This window comes from Scardinius erythrophthalmus (genome assembly GCF_964197995.2).
Source record: "Scardinius erythrophthalmus genome assembly, chromosome: 23".
NCBI lineage: Eukaryota > Metazoa > Chordata > Actinopteri > Cypriniformes > Leuciscidae > Scardinius > Scardinius erythrophthalmus.
Window position 1 is genome coordinate 7,205,002 of NC_138243.1, and position 5,122 is coordinate 7,210,123.

A 5,122-nucleotide genomic window follows, 5' to 3' on the forward strand; every position below is an offset into this window, starting at 1 on the left:
AAATCAGTTTAAACCAGTTTCAAAACTAAACCAACCTTGAGAAATACTCACACTTTTCAGAAACACGTGTGACAACTAGCCCCGGTCTGAAGCGGCGAGAGTGTTTCAGGATCAGGACGAGCCATGGAGAAGAGATTGTTTCGATCTCTCTCATCTTTTCCCAATTTCATTCTCTCTTTGGCTCTTGTTATTGGGCCTGATTTGTCAGGGCCCCCGGTGAGAGAGCGCTATCACCGTACGCTTTTCTTTTGGCATTGTTAAAACTAAATGAAACAAGGTAATTAGCTTGTTACAATTAAAGTGACTCGACTGGATAAATTGTAATCACCCGAAATGAAGTTAGGCTTCCCTGCAGGATCAGCCAGCCAGCTGAGCAGCCTCATTTGCATAATTAAAATATACAAATGATAATGGATTTTGTACTCAATATCCAGCGGCTGTAAATCCACAGAAATATGAATATTACAATAACAACGCAGCTGCCTTGAGGTAAACGCGGGATGATGTTCCCAACGTTTGCTGCTTCCCCTCCTGCGCTCATCCGTCGGGCCGCGAGATGAGCCTGGATATGTGAGCGCAGGTACCAATTGAAAAGCCGTGTGATAAAATAGATGAAAAACATTCAAAAGTGATATTAGTTAATAATGCCTGTGGTGGAACCACGGGGTGGAGAAAGAGAGAGATACGTGGACCAATTACATTTGCAAATTGTGGGCGGCGGGTCCTGGTACCTCGGGGGAAGCCTTTCGCCTGATTACACGAAATTGGGATTGAATTAAACATCTAAAAGGGTTGTCCTAAGACAAACCCGGATGAAATTAGGCCTGCTCTTTTTCCGCTGCGAGCGCGAGGAAGCTGGCACACGGAGAACGAGAGAGAACGAGAGAAATGTTCTCAATTAGGAGAGGGACAATGTCACGAAATTAGGCCTTAGAGGTTTTCCTCTCCACTTTGCATTTGTCATTAAAGTGAGCGACACTGGGCTTCAAACAGCTGGGCTCCTGTCCACTGCTGGCTCGATCTCTCTCTCGCTCTGTATGTGTCTTTCCGTGGATTGGACGGTGTCCTGATGGAGTGTGTAGGAATGCCAGGTGAAACAGATCTGCAGGCCACAGAGTTATAATGACAACTTTTATTCATTTTTAGAGATCGAGTTTGTTCATCTTTAAATACTTAAAATAAAAAAATGTTTTAAATTCGGCATGAAACTGAGGTTGTGAAGTTCTGAGTTGCGAAACTCTTTTCTTCCCTATATTCTGACGTATATCAGTGTGAAACGGCTTCTGGAACAAGAACAAATGTAGGACAGGGCTTGATTTTGTCCGTGGGGAATTGATTGGAAGGTTGTGGTTTGCTATTGGTGGATCTCATGTGATTGACAGGTTATTGTCCCGCCCTCGTGCCAGTAAACACATCATCAGAGAAGAGGAGAGATGCTGCAAGAGGAAGGGGAAGTTATTTTGATTAAAGATTATGAAATAAAAAATAAAAAATCATGTGCACAGAATTTTTTTTTTTTTTAAATAATAAATATTGTCATATTTCAAAAAAATAAAAAAAGAATTGACCATTTTGATTTCATGGAGACTATAAAGCTTAAATTTAAAAATATTATAGAAATGAATAATGATAGAAAATCAGTAAATGGTTTTAGAATGACTTTTGTCTTTTTATAATGCTTTGTCTTTTAAGGAAAATGTCTAATTTAAATGTAATCACTATTTTGTCATGTTTGAAACTGTATTTTCACAATTAAATCAACATTTAATTTCAATTAATATAAATTAGATATACATATAAATACAAGCTTTAGAATACATTACTCTTTTTTAAAATTGAAATTAAAATCAATTCAGTTGATTAAATTGCATTGATATAGTCGGATATTTTCTTTCGGCTGTCTTCTTAAACTCTCATGGCATCAGCTGCTTTCCTGACTTGTAAATGTTTAAATTCATGATATTTTTCATAACAATGAAATCTGTGCAGATTCACCTGAAGCTTTTCACTGTAGAAAAACAACAACAACTATATGATCAATAAGATATGACAACATTTGTTTTTACATTGCTTTAACTCATTAAAATAAGTTAAGCAATTTTCAACTTTTTTAATAAGTAACTCATTTGAAGTCAGTTTAAAGTCATTTATGTTGAAATGACTTAGACATCCAAGTTGATTGTACTTAAAAAAAAAAAAGTAAGGCAGCAACTTTTTTTATTACAGTGTTCATGTTTCTTGTGATTGGCTGTTCACTGTAATCAAAAACTCTGGATCAAACTTAAGTTGAAAGACGACGTTCATAGCAAGCGCTGTGAACCTGAACAGAGCTGAATCTGCTTGGTTTTGTCAACTCTAAACCTGAAGCTCACAGTTTGTTGTAGCTTTGTGTAACAGGCCACTGAATAATAACACATCTGGTTCAATGACATTTAAAGGAAACTTCATAAGGACTATGGTTTGAGGTTAAATACATTGGGACTGCAAACGTTCTATGCATTGGCCAATCATTCACATCTACATATGTACTAGCACAGAGTATATGGCATTTGTCTCAAACATATGCATAACCATGTGTATTTTGGGTTTTCGACCCCTATACATGTCCTGTACAACAGTCCACAATACATGTGTATACAGAGTTACACAGTATTTTTAATCTTCCAGATCACTCAATCAACCCCTCCCGTTGTAAATGATGTGTGTGTGTGTCCACTAACTTACTGTATTGTGTAACAGCATCACTGTATTGAGTGTGAGTATATAAAGTACTAAATGAGTTTTCTATGGCACATCAGCGCAATATGGACCAGAGCTGTAAGTAAATAATTTGCAGTAATCAAAGTTAATGGAACCCAATGGGAGAGACTTATGCTACTGCAATAATCTCATTTAGCAGAAAGCAGATTCAGTGGATAATTGGGCATAAGTAAAATTAAATTCCCCTGCTCAATTACAGAACTATTACGCTTCATATCAGCAAACACAGGTCAGATGTATCTCTGGCACCGTGAAAACACTAATGGCGAGCGATTCAACATCTAGTGTTGAAATGTCAAATACAACAAAGTCTACACAATCACCTCTTTACTTGAACAGTGCTATATGAAAAATAATATATCAGTAAATTAGCAGTGTAAACCAAATGGAACAAAGCAATCACATTCCAAAAATCATTTGGGTAAACGGCATGATTATATTTTGATGTTTTCCTCTAATCCCAATAGATTTAGCACAAAACAATTACAAAAGGTGGAAAAAATGTTAAAACAGAAGAAAATGTGGAACTTCAGGAGTGCAGCGGCCAAGGTTAAGATATTCACTTAATAATAAATGACATGTTTCTTGCTAAATATAAGTAAATTTAAGACTTTTTAAGACCAAGTAAAGAAAGTTTAGGGAATAAATTGAAAGGAACACAGTACGTCAATATCGCTCGCTAAATGTAAATTACTAGGGAGAAACAGAATGAGTTGTTTCAGCAACACTTCAGAGTTTGAAATGCATCTTCAAACAAATATCCATTTCTTTTTAATTAATTTTATAAAAAAGTAGCTTGCATCGCTCTGCTTCCCAACCACTATCAGTGTTGAGAGTAACGCATTACAAGTAACATGAGTTACATAATCAGATTACTTTTCCAAGTAACTAAGTAACTAGTAAATTTACAAGTTACTTTTTCAAATAACTAACGCAAGTTTGTTTTCCCATTTATTGACTAACAGCTCTCCTGTCCACATGTTGAGAGAAACAAACAATGAAATACTAGAAACAGAAAAGTTTTTAAAACACTGTATTATTCATGCCAGGCCAGTAGTTGGTGATGTCACTTTGTTAAGAGAAACTATAGACTGAACCCATTTTCAAAAGCTTTCATTTTCAAGCCCCCAAAACGCCATTGTCATGTTAATGAACAGCCATTCATGTTGTTGTGTGTTGTGTGAACGGCTAAATGTGAGCATTTACTCATATCTCACTTGCACAAAAACAGATTCCATGTTCCTCAAAATGAATAAAAACGGTTAAAACTCAGAATATTACACAAACCTGCAATCATTTTATGTTAAATAATACAAATATACTTTATGTATTTAATCTCACTTTATTAATGTGTCTTTGCTGTTGACCTTCGACGATTCAATTCATCCATACAAATAAGCAAAAATGACTTTAGTTAAACATCACATTTGTGTTCCATTTGGTTTTATTGCTGATGTAAGAGTGTTGGTTCAACTTTATGATGTTTTATTAACAAAGTTCGGGAGGAACACGTTCAAATTATCTATCCAATCATCACGTCATTCCAACCAGCCGTCAATAATCAGTAATCAACATGTCTACCCAATCAGCAAAATAAGTGGACCCATGTTCCTCGACAGTTTTCAGGATCCCTCCTCCACCCCGTCTCCTCACCCTCGCCTGGTTACTTTCCTAACCAGAAATACGGAGAGAGTACTCTGGGCTACTTTACTCTCTCTGATTATTTGTGAGTGTGAACTCGTGAACTTCCCCTGCGTCCTGCTCTTCTGTGATCCAGAACGGCTGTGAGCTGTGACCTTTTCTGTACAGACATGAATCTCCATTTCCTTCAGCCTGAAACTCATTCGAAACAGAGATGTTCTTGCTCAGTATTTGTGTTTTCCAGTGTAAATGTCTAAAGATTCTTAAACAAAGATTCATAAAATATGAAGTCTTGTTTTCTGTGAAATTGATCAAAATGAAGTGGCTTCTAATTAAAACAAGAACAAACACAGTTGAGCCGAAACGTTCTTCCCACCTGATCCTGTGCGTGCTGCCGAAGCGGTGTCGACTCCCCGAGGCATGGGCTCTGTGAGACCCCTGAATGTGTCCTTTGGGCTCTGACACCAGACGTTAGCAGCAGATCCTTCAAGTCCCGTAGGTTGAGGTGGAGCCACTGTGGATCGAACTTGCTGGTCCAGCACATCCCGCAGATGCTCAATTTGGAGGCCAGGGCAACACCTTGAACTCTTCATCATGTTCCTCAAACCATTCCTGAAAAATGTAGACGCATTATCCTGCTGAAAGAGCCACTTCCACCAGGGAACCCCGTTGTCATGAAGGGGTGGACCTGGTCTGACACAGTGTTTAGGTCAGTGGCCCG